Here is a 21,451-nt window from a genome sequence, read left to right on the forward strand (position 1 = left end):
GATACATTGATTGATTGATTGATTAAGTGCCATCAAGTCAGTGTCGACTTTTAGCGACCACTTAGATAGATTCTCTCCAGGATGACCTATCTTCAACTTGGCCTTTAAGGTCTCTCAGTGGTGCATTCATTGTCGTAATTGAGTCCATCCACCTTGCTGCTGGTCATCCTCTTCTTCCCTTTCCTTCAACTTTCTCCAGCATTATAGACTTCTCAGGGGAGCTGGGTAATCGCACAATGTGTCCGAAGTATGATAGTTTGAGCCTGGTCATTTGTGCCTCAAGTGAAAATTCTGGATTGATTTGTTCTATGATCCATTTGTTTGTTTTCCTGACTGTCCATGGTATCCTCAAAAGTCTTCTCCAGCACCAAAGTTCAAAAGCATCAATGCTTTTTCTATCTTGCTTCTTCAAAGTCCAGCTTTCGCATCCATAGAGTGTCATGGGGAAAAACATTGTCAGAACTATTCTAATCTTTGTAGGGGTAGACATGTCACAGAATCTAAATATCCTTTCCAAGGCCTTCATCGCAACCCTACCAAGTGCTAGTCTGTGGTATATTTTTTGACTGTTGGATCCTTTACTCTTGACGGTCAATCCTAAAAGGCAGAAGCTATCCACCACTTCAGTGTCTTCATTGTCAGTTCTGAGACTCGTTGCTGTACCCGTTGTCATTTGTTTAGTCTTCTACATTTAATTGTAGTCCCATTTTTTCACTGTGCTCCTGACTTTCATTTCTAGATCTTGCAGACCATCTACATTCTCAGCTTTCAGAGTGGTGTCATCAGCGTAGCACAGGTTATTTAAGTTTCTTTCTCCAGCTTTAAAACCATGTTCATTTTCTTCCAATCCAGCTTCTCTCAGTATATGTTCAGCATATAAATTGAATAAAGAAGGAGAAAGAATACAGCCTCGTCTTACTCCTTTGCCGATCTGGAACCAGTCTGTTGCACCATGTTCTGTCTGGACTGTGGCTTCCTGTCCTGTGTATAGGTGTCTCATGAGAACAATGAGATGTTCTGGGACACCCATTTTCCTAAGGGCATTCCACAATCTGACATGGTCAATGCAATTTATTTATTTATTTATTTATTTATACATACATACATACATACAAACAAATGTATTTACCAAATTTCTATACTGCCCTAAACTTTATGCCCCTGACACTGGATAAATGTTTCCGATTGTTTTAGGCTCAGCACATAATTCCTGCTTATTGTTGAATCCAAGGGAAAGAGTTGTGGTATGCAAGGACATGACAGTGGAGTGGAATCAGGAATAGTAAAATAGCAAAATAGATATTATGTGCAGAGAGGCAAGTGCAGGCCGCTTTTGCGTGCTCTTGCTGCTGGCTGTTTTGTTAGCCTCGCCTCTACTCCAGGACTGAAATAAAAGTAACTAAAGCACCATTCAAAAGCTGGCCTGGATTAAGGAATGGGTTAACCAAAAACTCCACACTTCTTACAGGAAGAGGGTGTACTGTATACTCCTTTGGTGAAGGTTTGTTCATAATTTTACTGGAATGCTCTCCCCATAGAGGACCACCTAGCATCTTCCCTGCTGAGTTTTAGGCACCAGGTTAAGATCTTTTTATTTGCCCAAATTATTTAATGGACAATTGGATGCTGAGAGATGTAATTTTATTTGCTGTTTTGCTCATTGTTTTATCTATTGCTGTTATGTTGGTTTTATTGCTACGTGAATGGCTCTTATTATTTTACACTGCTTTAAGAACCTGTTTTTGCTATTTGATTTTATTCCACAATTTTATTTCAGATGTGTTTAAAATTATTTATAGACCATTTGGGAAACTTTTAGGTTTACTTTGGGTTTATACATTTCTGAAATAAGTAAATAATTAAGATGAATAACCTGAGGTTTGTCTGATTAGCAAAAACAGCTCTCCTAGGAATGGAATAGGGCTTCTCCCCCTCCAGCACTAGATCTAAATGTGAAAACCTAAAATTACAAGTAAAGCATCAACAACCAAAACAAGACAACCGTTATTCATCTGAATTATCAGCCTTGCATTAAACTCATCCCCATCTGTCATTTTATTTTTGGCCCTCTCACCTCACTCTCAACTTCATTATTTTTCTTTCCAGGGCTGTCAGGTATGTGAGACGACAAGCCAAAACACAGATGCTTGAATGGGCCAGTGTGTGTGTGTGCGCGCGTGTGTGTGCGTGCATGCACATGCTTGGCAAGAAACTCATTTGTGTGTCACTCAGTCCATTGTGCTTTCTTTCCAATGTTTTTTCTATCCTGCTTTTGAAAAGGCATATCTACAAGGTCTTGGCTTGTATGTTTCAGCCACTTTGACATATCAACTTTCCAGCACTGAAGCAAAGTGTTTGCAGCATGTACAAAAAGGCTCAACTCAGCAGTAGCTCAGCCCTGCAGACTGAGAGTGCTCATTAGATGTCCACCCTAGCAGGGACAAGCCAAGCAAGAAAAGATCCTCCCAAAGGTGCAGAGTTTAACTGCGAACTTTGAAAAAAATCAGTGGATAGGAGAGACTGAGAGAATAGCTGATAAATTGCACAGGGCATTCATTTGTAGTTGGAGAGATGGCTTTTTGCTGGAATCTACAGATCATTGGATTTCTGTGTGTGCACTGAGCCCTCTGAGCAAAGGATAACAATCATTTTAAGCATGATGGTAAATGTATTTTCAGTGATGGGTCACTTGTTGAAAAGGTCTCTTGAAACATTTTAAGAAAAGTTGAGGTGATTTGACAACAGCACTACCCCAAATATGGGGATTTTATTTTCTTTGGTGGGGCAAAATCTGAAAAATCCACATGTGAGGCCCATTCACACATTATGTTGAAAACACGTACAATGAGGGTACACTGTGCACAGGCAGAGGTAGAGATCTGTACACAGCTACAGTCATTCACATGTCCTGCTGAACACAGATACAAAAACACACTTGCTATCTGTACCATGCATTTGAGCAGCCTGCATCCAGGTTCGCTTTTAAAATGAACAGAAGTACAGTCATTCACACAAACGCATGTACGAGTGTACAGACTTCTGTACACTCGTACAGCTGTTGTATTCTGTCGTGTAAACCTTTGTGTTTTGTCATTGGGAAGTTTGTCCAAGTGGGGATCCTGTAGTGTGTGTGTGTGTGTGTGTGTGTGTGTTGGGGGGGAGTGGAGTCAGAAAGTAAAAGGAGGGAAAGGAGAAGGAGAAAACGGAGCTGTTCCGAAGTGTTAAATTCACATAACATTGTTTTGCGTTTATGAGGGAAGCAGTTATAAAAAAAAGCGTAATGTCTGAATTGGGCTTTAGTTCAGCCTGGCTTAGTTTAAACAAGGGTGTGCAGAGGTGTCGCTATAATTGAGCGGATGGGTTCAAAGAACCAGCCCCCACCCAGCTCTTGAGGGGCCCCCAGCACCACCCCTCCTTATTTTCATCACTATCTCTCTCACTCCAAGGGCCCGCAGGGGAGAGGGGCAAACATGGGCCCCCTCTCCCCTAGCTGCACCACTGGTGGTGTGTGTATTGGCTAGCACTTGTATCGTTGCTGATGTCTCTCCCCTGCAAGCATTTTTGCAGTTGGAGCTGAAATGTTTTTGAGCCCTCTTTTTCTTTAGTAGTATGAACACATTTATCCACAAAATAAAAATGACTGTTTATCAGAAACACAGGGACAGCCTGCCTGAGGCAGGAGGGGGAGGAAAGACAGAGGGCAGGAAGGCAATTGCCCTCCCTGGTTTGTTCCCCAGCTCTTTGCATTCAAAGGCATACTGCCCCTGAAATCTGCCTTACTTAAATAGCTGCTAAATTTAATAACTAAATTTAGCCTCTTCCTGCTGAATTTTCCTCCCTTTTAAAGCTGTTTAAACCATGGGTTCTCAACCTTGGGTCCCCAGATGTTGTTGGACTTCAACTCCCATAACCCCCAACCAAAGGCCATTGGGGCTGGGGATTATGGGAGCTGAAGTCCAGTAACCTCTGGGGACCTAAGGTTGAGAATCCCTGGTTTAAACCACTGGTTGACACCACATCTTGTGGCGGTGAGTTCCATAAATTAATCATATGCTGTGTGAAGAAAGGCAGTGAGCCCTAACTGCTAGCACTTACCTCCCTGAAGACGATCCCTCTGTCTTTACTATCTGCCCAGACTATTGCCGGCTGAACCTGGCAGTGTGGAGGGTCACGGGCTGGAAAGTGTCTCCCTGCCCCCGAAACTCCCATAATGCCGAGTACATTGTGGGGATCCCCCCCAGAGCCAGCTGGGAGCCCTGCAGTCTCCGAGGCCTGACTGCAAGCGGCAGGGCTGGCAGATGGGCAGAAAAATGGGGCCAAGCGGGTGCTTGCTCTCAGGGGCAGAGCCTCGCAGCCCCGACCCCCTCCCGCACCTGAAGCCAGATGCGGGGGACGTGGTTTTGCTCCCTAACGGGGCCACACGGCCCTGCCTAGGAGTTAAATCGGCCAGCGCTGCATTTGCTCCCCGCTTTAAAGGCAAGGAGAGCGGCTCCTGGCCGTGCTGAGAACCTGTGTGGCTCCGATCGGGAGTTCGATGGCCAGCGCTGTGTTCACAGCATGGCCAGGTACGGTTCTCCCTGCCTTTAAGGCCTCTCCAGCCGCACGGCAAACGCAGCGCTGGCCAATTTAACTCCTGAAAGGGGCTGTGGAGCCCTGTGCCGGAGCTCAACGATGGCCCCCATCTGACGTCAGACACGAGGGGTGTCGCTAAATGCTCTCTGCATCTGTCACCAGGGAAGTGAGGTCGGGTGGGGCGAGAATGGCTACAGTGGCGGCTGAACACGGGCCACTGCTGGCCTCCCTCCGACCCTGCTTGCTCGCTTAACCACATCTTGGAGACAAGCTTGGAAAGTGTGTTTGCCAGGGCTGCTGGGATCTGAGCAGCTCCCGGTGGCTCTCATTCGCAGGCAAAAAGCTTCCTCAGCTCAGTTTCACCTGCACATGAGAACAGCCTCTTTGTTTCATCAGCCCGGATTTGATCTTGTGCAGAGTCAGAGAAACCCTCAGTTCATCTAGCTCAGTCTACACTGACTGGCAGCAGCTCTTCAGGGTTTCAGACTGAGGGTACTTCCCGGCCCCACCTGGAGAGACCAGGGGCTGAATTCGTTCAGTTACTTGGTTTGACCGAACCTGGAGCAAGGGTCCAGGCAGAGCAAGTACTGCATGCGTGTCAGGAGCTGAATCCAGACATCCTGCATCCGGACATCCTGCAGGGAACATCCTGCATCCGGACATCCTGCATCTTGAATCCGGACACCCTGCAGGGAGTCCTGCAGAAATGTGCCAATTTCCAGTTAAGGCTTGTTTGGCTGAGCAAACCTCAGCCAGAAACCCAAGAGAAGAGAAACCCAGTTCCAGAGAAGGGGAAAGCTGAGAAGGGCCACAGGGCCAACTGAACAATAAAACAACAATAGGCTAAAACGTACAATTAAAAACACATTAAAACAAAAACAAAACACTTCAATAAAAATACAAAACCAAAACAGGGACATTTTCTAAAAGCCTGGGTGAAGGGAAAGACCTTCACCTGGCATCTCAGAGAACACAGTGATGGTACCAGGTGTCTCAGTGGAAAACCTATCCCATTCCATAAAGAGAGAGTCACCTCAGGAGAGGTGCTAGCCTGCAAAGCAGGTGCTTGGCCGCTGACCTGTGACTCCTCCCCAAAATGGCTGGGGGCGGGGGGGTGTTCCTTGTGGGTTTGTTTATATGTCTTCTCATCTGTCAAAGGGCCAGTTCAAACAACCCCCCAACTGCACGTGTGAACAGGAATGGGGGACAGACACCAAGTGCCAGCGGAGCCATTCCCCACGGACATCCTGACAACCTCGCAGGGCATCTCTGGATCAGGTGAGGAGAACTGTTCGTCCACCTGGCCCCTGAACACACACTCCAAATAAGCGTTTAAACGAGGCCATTCACTCGAAGACCCCTAGTACACAATCGAGGCATGGGGCCGTAGATCAAGGGATTAGGGATGTGCACACATAGATTTTTTAAAATTCAATTTGTGCTCAAAACAAATCACCCGATTTGTTTTGTGTCCAAATCTCTCTCCCCCCACAAAAAAAAAATCATCCCAGATTCGATTTGTATTTGCTTTGATTCAGTTTGGATTTGGATCTATTCAGATCACTTAACAAGGTCCTAGGGGAACCAGATTTGGGGGGCTGCCTCTCCACTGCTCACTTGGTGCATTGTGGGATACTGGAGGACTCAGCCTGGGCTTCCCCCTTCCCGATCTCAGCCATGGGGAAGGATTGCTCACACCATTCTTGTGGGCTCATGGGTGGCATTGCCATCAGCAGCCTCTGATCATCTTGGCTGCCATGGTCGTTTGGGAGCTGCCTTTGCAGAATCAAACAGAGGGTCTGCTCATCTGTGGGAGACCAGGTAGGATCTCTTCACCCACCCACCCCAATCCATCCCCATATGATTGTGTGTGCAAGTCCCTATTGTACAAATGCAAGTCCCAATGCATGTCCAAATGTGTCCCACCTCCAGACTGGGCACTTTGGGTTTGAAGATGAGTTGCATAATGGTGTCAGCTGGCTGATGGCGGGTTCTGACATGATTAGTTGCCTGCTTCAAATCTGCTTGAAAACATGTAGCGTTTCACATCATGGCTTAATCATCAGAATCATCCCACAGATTCGCAGCATGCCTTGGGTCTCTGTAATATCTCCTTTGGACTGGCACTCCCCCCGCCACCAAACCTCAGAGGCTTCCAAACCTATGTGGGCGTTCTTTTTTTCAATTATCTTGGGCTACCCTATATTTATTTGCAATGCTTTTGTGGTGTAACAAGCCCATTTGGAGTCTATCCAGTGATATTGTAAAGTTAGAAGGCCGCCTTCAGAAAACGCTGCTGAGCGCAAAATTAATTGGTAACATTGACAAAAGCCCCAGCTCCGCTTCTGCGGAAGCCAGCAACAGTGGGGTGGGGTGGGGTGGGTGGGGGGTGGGGAGGGAGGGAGGGGTCAGCCTCAGAAGAATTGCGTTTTCTTTTATTCCACAGCATGTCACTAACGCTTCGGCATGTACAACTCCGCTTCATCCCGGGAATTCAAGCAAGCTTTTGGAGCCAATTTAGAACAAGGCAAGAGATGCCGCTGTTGCCTTAGCAGCTGGACATGATTCAGTTTGAGGGGAAGCTCAGGCTTCAGCTGAGAGGATCTCAAATATTAGACCGTTGGTTAAGGGTGAGTCGTTATTCAGCTGGTTAAAAAGGTTTCTCTTCTGTGATGAAGCTTGGACTGTGGGTTTTATCATGGATTCAAATGGGGGACATTTATTTATTTGTTTTGTTTGTTTGTTTTTACATTGTATATCCCGCTCTTCCTCCAAGGAGCCCAGAGTGGTGTACTACATACTTAGGTTTCTCCTCACAACAACCCTGTGAAGTAGGTTAGGCTGAGAGAGAAACGACATGATCAAGGATGGATGAGCGGTCAAGTTCTGGGGCAGGCAGAGGTTGAGTAGAAGGTCCAGAGGTAGAAGACGTGGCCAAGTACCCTAACAGGCCAGGCCAGGCCAGGTGGACAGGCAGGATGGCCACATGACCAGGAATGGCCTGGACAGTCCAGGCATCCAACACCATCTCCAGGATGGGGGGGGGAGTGTCATCCTGGACATGAAATGTCCAAAAATTGAGCCGGAAGATTACTTTAACAAACTTAAAACAGTTTCCTGGTGCTGCTCTCCAGGCATTACAGCTACCTGGTGTCACAAGTTTAAAAGTCCCACATTCCTGTGCTGCTGGCTGCCTGGGTTGGCTCTTTGGATATGGCTCAGGAAATCTCTCCCCTCTTTCTGGATCCTCTCTAGAGTTAGCCAGGCGGGTAGTGGGCCTCTGGGTTTCACTGTTGTTAGGAGGAGACCTCCCCCCCACTGCCCTTTCAGGCCAGAACTACAGGCTTCTCAGGTCCAGGCAGTGCCGAGACTTTCCTAGGTCCAGACTGGCATTACCAGAAACCACAGAGCAAGACCTTTGACTGTGGAACGTGAGAGAAGATCTGGCATCAGTGCCCCTCTGCCTAGAGGGACACAGATGGCCAAAAGGCAGATCACGTCTTTGAGTAAATCAGTGACCGGTACTCAACAGCAGAAGAACAGCAAGCAAGTCTGGTATGTGGCCTTCCCCAAGAAACTAACAGTAACCACGAATGAAGAAATTCCCCAACAGACCAATCTCCATGCCCAAGCGTAAAACCCTTTCCCCACTACGGATTAAAATGCACATTGTGGAGCAGAGCCTCATGATTAGATGAAAAGCCGAGCATCATTCTCATCGTGATCTCCACCCGTAGGCAATTTGGGTCATCTGAATGCAAGGAGCTTGCTCACTGGAATTCATTGACGTCTAACTCAGACTTCTAGGAAGTAGAAAGGGGTGTGTGAAATGGTTTGACCAGTCCAGTCTGAGTTCAAACTGGACCGGTCCCCCCAAACAGGGATCTGGTCCAAGTGCTGGTCTGGACTGGCCATGGTTCAAACAGAACTGGTCCAAACCAGTTCGGGGCAATGCTTGTAAAGGGGAATCTGCTGAGGACTCCCCTTTACAAGCAAAGGGGGGTTCCCAAAGGGTTGGTGGGCAAGAGGGGAACTTACCTTCCCAGCAGTGGGGCTCCTATAAACTCCCCATCAGCCTCTCCAATAGCACCCCTGGCCAGTGGCTGTGGACCAGCCCTGGACTCCCCGGAGTAACTGCAGAGCGTGCGGCACGCCTCTGCACACATGCCAAGGCTATTAGAATTGATAGCTTGGTGCCCTTGCACAAGAGAGCCTGGTGCCCTTGTGAAAGAACACCTGGCTATCTATTCTAAAGGCCTCTGTGCATGTGCAGAGGCCTGCTGCACACTCTGCAATTACCACATGGAGGCTCACACCAGGTCTCAGCTGCTGACCCAATTTGATATTGGGGAAGCCGGTAGTGGGGTTAGAGGAGCCCGCCTGCTGTCCTGCTGCCACTGTCCGCCACCACTGGGAAGGTAAGTTCCCTTCTTCCTCCGGGCTTAGGGAATCCCCATTTACGAGCATTGAACTGAACCAGTCCGCAAACTGGTTTGTTCTGGAACCAGCCATACTGGTTCCAGGCACATCCCTAAAAGCAGGAGGTGCTCAGCTTGGTCACCCAAAATATTCAGTCAATAGGATATGAAAACCCCTCTCCCAAAATAGTACTTTGTTCAGCATGTGTTTAGCATCTTTGCCCAGCATTGTTGGTTAGCTTTGCCAGCCTGCTAACCCCCATTGGGATTTACCTACACATGGCTGTTCCTGGGGATTGAGGTTGCTCTAGTTTTTATTGAATGGACCATCCATCCCATTGAAAGCCCAGACAGAGTGTGCATTCTATGGATGAGTCCTAGAGATTCTCAAGCCTGAGAATCTCTGAGCTGAAATTACGAAATCCGGGGGCGGGGGGCCCTCGATGCCTTGCAATGCCATGCACCTAGCTGCCTGGAGTGGTTTCCCCTTGCGACGCAGATCTCCAGACTTGATTACTCAAACACAAAGCAGAATGGCAAGACAGGTAGATAGAGCCCCTTCCAGCCCCCTTTCCCTGCTCTACTTCCTTCTCCCTTCCTATATTTTGCTAGGCAAGCAGAGCCCCTGGGAGCCCCTGAATTCATTTGTCTCTGACCTACATGTTGTTGGTGGTCAGTGGTGGAGACTTCGGAGTCGATCATCCATTGTCTCTGCGGGAGCAAAAACCCACTCAGGTACTCTCCCTGTCTGACAAATGAGATCCATATTCACAAACAGGTTTCTCCAACTATGCTCAAAAACTTGCTCAGACCCTCCAAAATTCCCCATCCAGTCTCCCTCCTCCATCTGCCTCAACAATAGTGAGTCCAGCAGCCGAGCTTCTTTTGCTCCCCACCATGTAAAGCCTAGTCTGCCCTCATGGTTTCAGAGCAACATGTAGCCGCTGCTACATTAAGCCACCTGATTCACCTGGAAAAGCGCCAGCTGCCATATACTGAAGCTCTCCTCATGATCTTCTTCTGGGTCTGTGGGGAGAGCAGGTGAGTCATCCTGGAGAGACCCAGTGGGTGGGGCATCTCAGAGAGGGGCATCCTGGGAGTGCATGGGCATCCTGGAGAGACCTCTGAGCCTGGGAGGCTGCTTGCAGCCCCACTGTCGGGGGTCTACTCATGTGATGCCACAGCAACACATGAGCACCAAAATGAGGTTTATGGAGCGTTTGCTACATTAACTTCATTTAAGGGGAGGGGGAATTAGGCGGGCTAGCCACCTAGGGAGCACCAGGCTCGCCTGCGAGTCCAGTGGTTTCCACGATCCCTGGAAAGCGGGCTAAGCTCGCTTAAGCTCCCTTAGCCCGCTTTCCAGGGATCGTGGGAATAGCCTCATTGAGACAGACCACTGGTCTATCTTGCTCAGTATTGTCTTCCCTGACTGGCAGCAGCTTCTCCAAGGTTGCAGGCAGGAATCTCTCTTAGCCTGATTTTGGAGAAGCCAGGGAGGGAACTTGGGACCTTCTGCTCTTCCCAGAGTGGCTCCACCCCCTGAGGAGAATCTCTTCCAGTGCTCACACTTCTAGTCTCTCATTCAGATGCAACCAGGGTGGACCCTGCTTAGCTAAGGGGACAAGTCATGCTGGCTACCACAAGACCAGCTTGCATTAATGTATGGTGCCTGTCCCCTCCTTTTCTAAGCAGCCACTGAGGTCATTCACACAATCGAAAACTGTGTTCTATCCAGGTTTGGGAATAGTGTGTACTCCCAATTTTTGATTGTGTGGAAGCAAGGTTAGAGGAAAACCTGGGTAGAAGTGATTGTGTGGAAGCAAGGTAGGAGGAAAAACTACCCAGGTTTTCCTCTAATCTTGCTTCCACACAATCAAAAATTGGGAGTACACACTGTTCCCAAACCCAGGTAGAACACAGTTTTCGATTGTGTGAATGACCTCTATGTGTCGTACATGGATAGAGAGCACTCCCTTTCTTCTTGTGGCATTGTTGGGGTCTCACTTCTCTCTAGAGCACTCATTGCCTGATGCTGCACCTGCAGTCTCGGGCAGGTCCCTCTTAACCAGCAGGAAGTATTTCCTATGTGAAGTGTCAAGAAGAACTGCAAGGAGCAACAGGCTTTAAAACACAACTGCCCTTTGTTCCCACATCATGGAAGGTGAAGCTCTGTAGAGGTCCCCACCCCTAGCTGCCAAGCTCCACTGTGAGCACCCTTTCCAAGCCCAGTGTAAAAAAGTAAGATTTTAACATTTGCCCCCCACCCATGGTTGTGTCCAGGAATTCTCACTGACAAACGTGGCCACCTTGTCTCCAGTCGTCCTGCTGGAGGAAGCCCTCACACGAGGGAGGCCAGCTATGGTGCCTTTGCTGCCTCTTTGTCGTGTCTTCAATTATTAACAAGAAAACAAACCAGTACCAGAATGTACTGTAGTCTGTAGCAAAATGTGTGGCCACTATTTTTCAAGTGTTTGGATTCTTTGGTGTATAATAACTTTCCCTCAATGAATCCCTATGAGGATTTATTACACACCTTCATTTCTTCTATTCATTTTGACTGTCTTTTGGACAGTGGAACATAGGAACATAGGAAGCTGCCATATATTGACATGGTCTAGACTTGACGTAAAAAGATGTTTTTATTATGATGAGTGACACAGGGAAATCTTTGTATAATATCAAGATTAAAGGGCAGTATGCGTCTCAAAGACCAGAGGAAATGGCAAGAAGGACCACGGACCACCGGTCAAGAAAATGGCACCAAACATTGTCCTGTGTGTATTTTGCAGATGAGTTTTGAGCTTGCTTGTTTTCTTTAAAAGAAAATTAAACTTATAATGTTTTCAAAGTCATTTGCCATGACTCGGAGCTAGTCAACTGCAAGGAGGTGGAATTAAGGCAGAAGGAGTTTTGCTTTCTTTAGAGTAAAACATTTTTTAGAACTGTATAAGAGTATGTAAATATTGAGTTATCCTGACAAGCACCTGAAATTCTCTTAAAGCATGGTGGATGTATTTAATGTCTATTTTATCTCAAGAGACTTACTGTTCTCAAGGTTTGCCAGAAAAGAGATTTTAAGAGGATCTCACAGGACACAAAAGGGCTGCTTTATGTATATAAAATGGGCCCTTTTCCAAAGAACTGAGGTAGCTCAGAACATTGTGTGTGTGATCACATTCAGTATCTCACAGATACTGCACATATGATACTTGCCTCAAAGACACTAGGGATGTGCACAATGTTTCATTGTTGAAATGTTTCGACTCGAAACAGGCCATATTGAGTGTTTCAAGCTCATCAGAACACCCTTTAAATAAGGGCCTGTTTTGAGCTCAGAGCAGAACAACCTCCATTTCGAATGAAACATTTTGACATTCTGAGTGCCATTTTGGAGGTCTGTTTCCCCGTTGCTGATTGGTTTTCTGGCACTGGTTTCTGATTGGCTTGTGATCTCCTTGCTTCTTCTTTGGCTTGTTATCATAGAACCTAAGTGCAACTGTGCCCCCATTGGCTGGGGGCGGGGGAGTGAAGGGGAAGCACAAAATGAGGGAATTGCAAAATATATTAAAAGAGACTGGGAAGCAGAGAGAGAGAGCCCTTATATACTGCACCTTTCTTGAAGAAGAGGATACACCAGGAGGTTTGGTTTTGTGGTTTTCTTTCCTCAGCACGGAGTATAATAAAATGCTGTGCTACTTCTGCCATAACTATCTGGTTATAGGATCCTCTGGGGATTTTGAGAAAAGGTTAAAAATGGTTAAAAATCACCCACTTGCCCATTTCTTAAGTGGGTTGGGTGGTAGGTAGCACCCAGCATGGGTGCTACCATGATCAAGATTGATCCTTGTCCCCAAAGGGCTCACAAGCTAAAAAGAAATATAAGATAGACACCAGCAACAGTCAATGGAGGTACTGTGCTGGGGTGGATACGGCCAGTTGCTCTCCCCCTGCAAAATGGAGGTACTTTTTCTAGTGTTATGTGAGAGGGAGAAGAATTTCTCTCTGTTTCATGCAATGGCCCACCAGATGCTGCTGGAAGCCTACAGGCAGGAGTTGAGGGCATGCCCTCTCTCCAGCTGTTACTCCCCTGCAACTGGGACTCAGAGGCATCTGCCCTTGAGGCTGGAGGTGGCCTGTAGCCCTCTGACTAGTTGCCATTGATAGACCTCTCCTCTATGAAGTTATCCAAGCCCCTCTTCAAGCCATCCAGGTTGTTGGCAGTCACCACGTCTTCTGGCAGAGAATTCCACAAGTTGATTATGTGTTGTGTGAAAAAGTACTTTCATTTGTTGGTCTTAAATTTCCAGAAATCAATTCCATGGGATGACCCCTGGTTCTAGTGCTTTGTGAGAGGGAGAAGAATTTCTCTCTATCCACTTTATCCACACCATGCATGATTATATAGACCTCTATCATGTCTCCCCGCAGTCATCTTTTTTCTAAACTAAAAAGCCCCAGGTATTGTAGCCTTGCCTCGAAAGAAAGGTGCTCCTGCCCCCCGATCATCTTGGTTACCCTCTTCTGGCAGTTCTACAATGTCCTTATTTAGACGTGGTGTCCAGAATTGTACACAGTACTCCAGGTGTGCCCGCACCATAGTTTTGTATAAGGGCATTATAATATTAGCAGTTTTATTTTCAGTCCCCTTCCTAATGATCCCTAGCATGGAATTGGCCTTTTTGACAGCTGCTGCACATTGAATAGACACTTTCAACAAGCTGTCCACCACAACCCCAAGATCCCTCTCCTGGTCCGTCACTGAGGCTATTTACACGATGGGATGAAATCGGGCAAGTGGAGGCTGCGAGCCCGGTGGTTCCTGAGTGGGTAACCCACTCAAGTAGCCCGCCCCTTAAACCGGGTTTGTGGAACAAGAGCTCCAGAAACCCAGTTTTTGGGATTGTGAGTACCCACGGCATGGCTCCACGCCATGGTTACTCATGAGGAGATCCCCAGCCGGCAGGTTTAAAAGCAGCCTCCCAGCCTGGGGTTCTCTCAAGTATGCCCTGCACGCTCACGCAGGGCATACTGGAGCTTCCAGGGGCCGCAGGGCCCCTGATCCTCTCAGCCCCCGCCGGCTCCATCATGGAGCTGGCAGTAGTGTGGGTGGCTGATCCGGCTGCCCAGGTCTGCCACCCTGCTTGTCTGTGGGGAAAGTGGGCTTAGCCTGCTCTCCCTGCTAACCTGGACAAAGCAGGTCTCATTGGTTGTGAGACCCGCCTCACTGACAGCTCAGATCTCATCAGTGTATACTTGAAGTTGGAGTTTTTCATCCCAATGTGCATCACTTTACACTTGCTAACATTGAACCGCATTTGCCATTTTGTCGCCCACTCCCCCAGTTTGGAGAGATCCTTTTGGAGCTGCTCACAATCCATTTGGGATTTCACTACCCGGAAGAGTTTGGTATCATCTGCAAATCTGGCCACCTTGCTGCTTACCCCTGCTTCTAGATCATTTATGAATAAATTAAAAAGCACCGGTCCCAGTACAGATCCCTGAGGGACCCCATTTCTTACTTCCCTCCATTGGGAAAACTCTCCATTTATACCTACCCTCTGTTTCCTGTCTTTCAATCAGTTAGCAATCCACACATGTACTTGTCCCCTTATCCCATGACTGCTAAGTTTCCTCAGAAGTCTTTGATGAAGAACTTTGTCAAAAGCTTCCTTCCTTCCTTCCTTCCTATTACCTCCAGGACCACATTACTTTTGGAGTTCAGTGCAGAAGCAGTGTCTGCTCTTGGAGAGGCTTCCTTAACCGACTTCAGATCCATTCCAGTTTCCATTGCACGGTAACACAAATTCCATTCCTGTGCATAATCAGTCCAACACTGGAAAAAAGAGTCCTTTACTTTTTTCCTGGAACCAACACTGAAATGTTTAGCCAGTAAAAGCACAGTTCAGACATTAGAACTGAACCAACGTGATAGTTTCTCTAATGACTCTCATGACTTCTGCTTTTGCAGCCTTTGAAGCATCCGCTGATGTGCTCAGATGAGACCAAGGGAGAAGAGAAATGTTTAGCAAGAAAAGGGATCCAGAAGGTACATAAAGAAAAAGCATCTTAACAGCAAAACTGAGCCTGGAATCGACTCCTACCTGGAGGGGGATGTCTACCCATCTTTTGTTTGTTGTCCCCAGAACATTGCAGGGAGGAGGAAGCACATCCTGTCTTGGCATTGAGAAACTAAGGCAGGTGCTAAATGGCTCTTCAGGTAATTCCCATCTTCGAAAGAGAACAACTTGGCAGTTCTGAGCATACTTGGCGAGTGTAGGAGGCTGGGATGCAGAAGGTGCTTACACTACAGAAGAGTCCATTGCAGGCCCCAAATGCAGAGGTGGCTGTGAAAGGTGAGTTGCTCATTTGGATGGCCTGGAAATGTTCACAATCCCAATCATCCACCAATGTGTCACAATCCCAATCATCCACATGCTCTAGCCTCTTTCAGGCCAAGCTGGAACAACTTGTTTTGCATTTGCTTTTATGAGCAATGAAAAGAAGCCCCTCCCATTTCCAGCTGTTTTTTACCCTTGTTGTTTTGAAGCCCTTCCTCTGAATGCCATTTCTTTTTTTTCTTTGCCCTCACATTTATTGGCCTAATTTTGGCAAACCATGTCAGCGATGTGGATAAACCTGATCGGAAGCCCTTTCATGGGCCTCCGAACAGGTTCAAACACTGGCCGGTCAACGAGTTTGATGGTGGGGGTGGGATAACATGAAGGGTGGGGGACGGTGCACTTACCCCTCCCTCTGCTTCCCCACTGCAGGTGCTGGCTGGAAAACTGTTCCGACAGGGCAGCACCATCCGCTCTTCGGACCAGAAGGAAGGAAGTAGCAAGCATGCTTGCACACTTTGCACATGGGCACATGCACCGTGTGCATTCGCTACTTCCGCCTATTTCCGGTCCAAAGAGTGGATGGTGCATCAGGGAGGTATGCTGCCGCCCCACTGGACCAGTTTTCCAGTGCTGGCGACGAGGGGTGGGGGGAGCAGAGGGAGGGGTAAGTGCACTGTCCCCCACCCTTCTTGTTATCCCACCCCCACCATTGAACCGGTCCCCGCCTGTTCTGTGCACATCCCCAAACCATGTGGCAACCCATGTGATTTTTGTCAATGACATCAAAATGCTACATCTGCCTGTAAACAGAGGCAATTGGCTCAAGGCAGAGCATCAGTTTACATGGAAATATGGGCCAATGAGGGTATAAAAAGAAGCAGCAGAATGGGAACCATCAGTCATGGAGTCTGGTCCATTGCTAATGGTATTAGGGAACCACATTGGGGCAGCATAGAGCAAAAACTGCCTCAAAGGTGGTAATGGTCGAAAAGTGGTCCCTCATTCCCACTGCCCACTCTGGAGGAAATGAAAATAGCAGGGGGCATCTGTGGTATTTCCAGGCTGGAGTGGGGATGGATTTTCAATACTGCCACACTTGGGCAGGCAGCAGTGCTGGAGGCCATGGAGGCCTTCTTGGCAGCTGGCTCCTGCCAGCCGCCATCTTCCCCCACAGGAATGGACCCAGGATCTGATGCTCTGGCCTCTGAGTCCCTCAGTGCATGCTGGAGGGTGGCAATGGCAACCCCACAGGCCCCTGTGTGGCATGAAAGAAAAATGAAGGACACCCCACGTTGCCATCACCACTGCTGGCAAACCCCTCCAAACACTTTTTCAAATGGGGGTGTGAGGTCCCCAGATGCCCTTTCCTCCCCACAAATGAATTTCATTGAAATATAGCTTGGTGGAATTCTCTGGGCCAGGACAATGCCGAACAAGCCTCCCGTGTGGTTTGTCCTCAAGTTTGCATCCAGGAGTCAAGACTGAGGCTCCAGCGTGAGGACCTTTGCCCATGGGAGTGTGACCCTCCTCCCCCCTGCCATTCTCGCACTCAAGACCCCCCAAATTGGTCAACGCCAGGCTTGGGTCAGTCCCCTTGGGCATCACTCTGGGGAACAGAAAATGCTTGATACCTCCAGGTGTGTGAGCAGAGGCCTGAGCCGGCTCCATTCAGGGCCTGATGCCGACTTTCCTGGTTGCTTGCAGGCCGGTGAAGTTCTGGATGCCAAATATAGCAAGTGCCTTCTGGTGTGGAAGCTGCAGCAAAAAGCAGCAGAGTGCATGAATCTTTTATGGCGGCCAGAGCAGGCCCTGAAGTTCGCTGCTCATGCAATATGCAGCAGTCCCAGACCTTCCGCATGTCACTCTATTGACAGGTTAAATTTGAGGCTGTTTCTCTGACAGCCGGCCTTCCGTGCTGCTAATGGGCTGCTGTGTGCAGCCTTTCCAAGGAAGAGATTAGCATTTGCAGGCAGCACTTTCCCCCTCGCTCTGTTTTGTCTGTTGCCCTCATTTTGCAAACTGTGCCACTGCTGTTTTGCATATTTGTATTTACATAGTTAGCAAATGAGATTATTAACATCAATAGGAGACTTGGAGGCAGGTCCCTCTTGCTTGCTGAGGTCTTCCGGAGTATTAGCTGCCCACCGCCATGGGGGCAGTGCTAGAGGTGTGCACAAAACTGGCTGGCCTGGTTCAGTCTGAGTCCGAACTGGACAGGAATAGGACTGTGCCACTTCAGTTTAACCTCCCATCACACACACACACACACACACACACCCGATTTGGTTCAGGGGGATTTGTGAGTCATTAAAATTTTTTTTTAGTACTTACCCCCTCTGGGGGGCTTCTCCGATTCAGGCATTCTTTGGCCCTTTCCGGGCTTTTCTCCCACATGTCGGCCATTTTGGAGGCTGCCGCGCATGCACAATGGGTCTCTGTGTAGCCTGGGTCATGAGCGCCACTTCCAGAGTGATGGCACTCTCCCCAGCTATCAGCGTGCACCAGCGGCACTCTCACCCAGCATGCACGTGTCCTCATGGGCATGCATGGCGACCAATTGCATGGTCAGCTGACCGCGCAAATAGCCACTGTGCATGCACAGAGGCCATGTGTGTGTCGACCGAACCTTCTAACTGGGCCCGGTTTGTGTACACCCCTAGTATGGAACTGCTCCCCTCCATGTTATAGGGGATGTGTAATCTTTCCATTTTAAAGGGATGTACCCCAATTCACACTCTGAACCACATTTTGTGCACATCCCTAGCTCCGACTTGCAGTGACTCCAGGCTTATTTTGCCTTTTTCAAAAAAGGCGAAAAACAGTATGGAACTCGGTGCAACATGTAGAAGCCTTTACCTGCTTTGATTGTATTATATATTTGGGTTCAGGAAATGATGTCCGAGACACCAGAGACACCAAGACCTGAACTCGTACTCAGGACCTTGCAACATTTCAACCATCTGGATTCCTTGATGTTGTTGTCCACTTTTCTCAGAAATGATATTTTCCTTCATAAATGATGTCTTGATCTTCATAATGCTTGTAGTACAGCATAGTTGTTGAATGCCTTCATGAAGAATCTCTTAAACCACTTAAAGTTTCAAGTAAGTTTCCTTATTTCTCATAGAGGCTTCGACAAGACTGGCATTGCCATAAGAGAACCCAGCAACAAATAGATATGGGCTGACAAGCAATCCAGCCAAGGATTTGGAAAAATGTCAAACTTCAAGCCTTTGTACGATTCTTGATCCTTACCCATGGAAGTTTCAAACAGACATGTTCAGTGGTTTGAGGTTTATGATTCCATGTTAAATAGCTATGGTTATTTAAAATATTTATAATAAATTTTGATCTAAACGTATTTTATGTTGTTATAATACCTTACATATATACGCATATTATATGTTATTATAATATAACAATATCTTCATGCGATATCGGGGCTATTCTCACATGCAGGCAAAACTGGGCTAAGGAAGCCCAGCCCGCTTTTGCCAGCATGTGAGAACTGCTGGGAGCCCTGTGGCTCCTGATGGTGGCACAGCGGCAAACCCACCTCTGGAGCCCGCCTTCAGAATGAGGTGAAGAGAGCCAACACTCCCTTGCACTCATTTTTCCAACCGACGGCCAGCCCCGGCTGCTTGCAGATGGGGCTGGGAGACTACTTGTGCAGTGCATTATGGGAGTTCCAAGGGCCTCCTGGCCCCGAAACCTCACGGAGGATCGTCTGGGTGCACAATCCGCACACCCAGCAAAGAGGAATGGATCGTCTGCGGGGCAGGTAAGCTTTTAAAGGCTCCCTCCCCTCACCCCTTGGAGCCCTTCCTCGTGGCCGTGAGAAAGGCCTCTATTTCCATCGCTGGATGGTGGATCTGTATTTTTAGTGGTTTGTTGGGTTGGGTTGTATTTCAGATACGCTTGGTCTGTAGTGGACAGGAGACTCACCACTGAACAGGGCAGAAGTGTTCACATAATCTAATTAATTAATCAACCGGTCAAGAGGCAGGCCTGAAATGGTGACATGTTGCCCATCACGTGAGTGGTTCCTTCATGTTAGTGAACTGCCACAGAAGGAGAGGCTTCCTGTAGTTAATGTGCTATTTGACAGTACAGACAAGACCATCAGAAGAGGCCTGCTGGATCAGTGCAAAGGTGCAGCCAGTCCAGCATCCTGTTCCTAAGAAGATGCCCCCTTGGGGGCAGTCACAAGCAGGAGACAAAGGCAGCCTCCCTCCTCTCCCACTGGGCTCCTCCTCTCACAACCAGTGGCTGGTGGCAGACTGCCTCTAAACCTGGAGATTCCAGGCAGCCGTCATGACTCAGGGCCAAACTGAATGGGACATTAAATGCAGAGGCTAATGTGATGCATAGTCAAACGGAGGCCCAAGGCTCTATGCAGGGCTGCAGAAGGGCCCTAAGAAAAGCCCTGGCACTCTTCGATCCCAGGGGCTGAGCAAGCGGCACTACTGTATCCATCCCCATAGTCATTAAAACAGTGGTGCATCTGCTGGTAACCTCCAGGCTAGATTACTGCAATGTGCTCTATGTAGGGCTGCCCTTGTATGTAGTCCGGAAACTACAGTTGGTCCAGAATGCGGCAGTCAGGTTGGTCTCTGGGTCATCTCGGAGAGATCATATAACTCCTGTATTGAAGGAGCTATACTGGCTGCTGATCTGTTTCCAGGCAAAATACAAGGTGCTGGTTATAACCTATAAAGCCCTACACAGTTAGGGCCCTGGGTACTTAAGGGAACGCCTTCTTCGGCATGAACCCCACCGCCCACTGAGATCTGCTGGAGAGGTCTGTCTGCAGCTGCCACCGGCTCATCTGGTGGCCACTCAGGGACGGGCCTTCTCCGCTGCTGCCCCGAGGCTTTGGAATGCGCTCCCTAGTGGAATAAGAGCCTCCCCATCTCTGACAGCTTTTTAAAAGTCTTTAAAGACATATCTTTTCACAAGGCTTTTAATTAATACTGTTTTAATGGTTTTAATGCTGTTTTAAAATATTCTTTAAAAAATTTTAAATTGCTGTAATGTTTTAAACTTTTCATTTTTGCTTTAATGAATATTTTACTTTGTTTTTATTTTGTTGTACACCTCCCAGAGACGTAAGTTTTGGGCAGTGTAAAAATGTGTTAATAAGTAAATAAATAAAATTAATGGGGATCAGGGTGGTGACATGGCTTTCTCAGTTGCCGGGTTTCAAAAGGCTTTTGGCAGGGCCCTGCTGCAGCCCCGTATGCAGCCTTGGGCCTCCGTCTGACTGTGCATCCTGTTAGCCATCACTGTCAAGTCTGGGGTTAGTTTAAAGGCAAACTGCAGCAGCCAGGCAAGCGCCCAAACCAGATCGAGAGCACGGCACAGAGGTAGGGGGTCTTCACTCCAGCAGCAGCTCATCCTGATCAGCCAGGGGCTGCCAGACGAGGCGCAGATGCCTCTGGTTCCCAGCAGCCTGATGCCGCACAGTTCTCCCACGCTTCCCCATTCCTACGTTAACGAGAACCTCACTGCTTGCAGACTGGCCATTCATCAGGTAGAGCTGAGCATGGGAGAAATGTGCAAAAGCAGGCTGCGGGGAACCAGAGGCAGCCGCACCTCATTTGGTGCCCCCCGACTCATTCGGATAAGCCCCTGCTGGTGTATTCCTGCGCCATTTAAGCTCCCCCTGCAGTGAACTTGCTCCCCTGAAGATGCCGTCAGTCCTCCAGTGTGGCTTAGGCTTCTCTTTCACAAGCGCAGTGGAAGGTCTTCGCTGGCTCCAGCTTACTGCTGGTCAAAGAGAAACCGTTCCTAAAGCTCTGCAGCCCACACCCCTGACTGAGCCCTTCACTCAGCATTTTGCCACCAGCTTCTTCCCCCTGCCATGATGAAGCTGCTCTCTACAACCCCCAGAAGGTCTTATTAAAGGAGGAACAGGCTGGTAATAGCCAAGGCAGTGACGTATGGGCCACAATACCCTCCTTGCACTTTCTCCTTTCTCCTGCCTGCTCAGTGCATCCCGCGGCTTCTTTGGGCAATCCTCTCCCCAGGTCTGAAGGGAGTCATTAAGGATCTCATGTGGAAACACAGATCTCTTAATAATGCTACGAACTCAAGCCAAAGAGTGAACATTCATCT

At 48.2% G+C, this 21,451-nt stretch overlaps 1 long non-coding RNA gene across 2 annotated transcripts; it reads left to right on the forward strand.

Moving 5' to 3' along the window:
- The first annotated feature begins 1,618 nt into the window (after positions 1 to 1,618).
- Positions 1,619 to 18,633, forward strand: LOC128340031 (uncharacterized). Of its 2 annotated transcripts, none has more exons than XR_008313411.1 (5): positions 1,619 to 2,471; positions 5,731 to 5,850; positions 14,962 to 15,039; positions 15,137 to 15,346; positions 18,462 to 18,633. It is a non-coding gene; the product is annotated as an uncharacterized LOC128340031 (long non-coding RNA). The 2 variants fall into 2 exon arrangements; XR_008313410.1 differs by lacking the exons at positions 1,619 to 2,471; positions 5,731 to 5,850 and adding exons at positions 6,996 to 7,202; positions 14,692 to 14,787.
- Positions 18,634 to 21,451: the final 2,818 nt, after the last annotated feature.

Source organism: Hemicordylus capensis, chromosome 1 (genome assembly GCF_027244095.1).
Source record: "Hemicordylus capensis ecotype Gifberg chromosome 1, rHemCap1.1.pri, whole genome shotgun sequence".
In the NCBI taxonomy this organism is placed as follows: Eukaryota; Metazoa; Chordata; class Lepidosauria; order Squamata; family Cordylidae; genus Hemicordylus; species Hemicordylus capensis.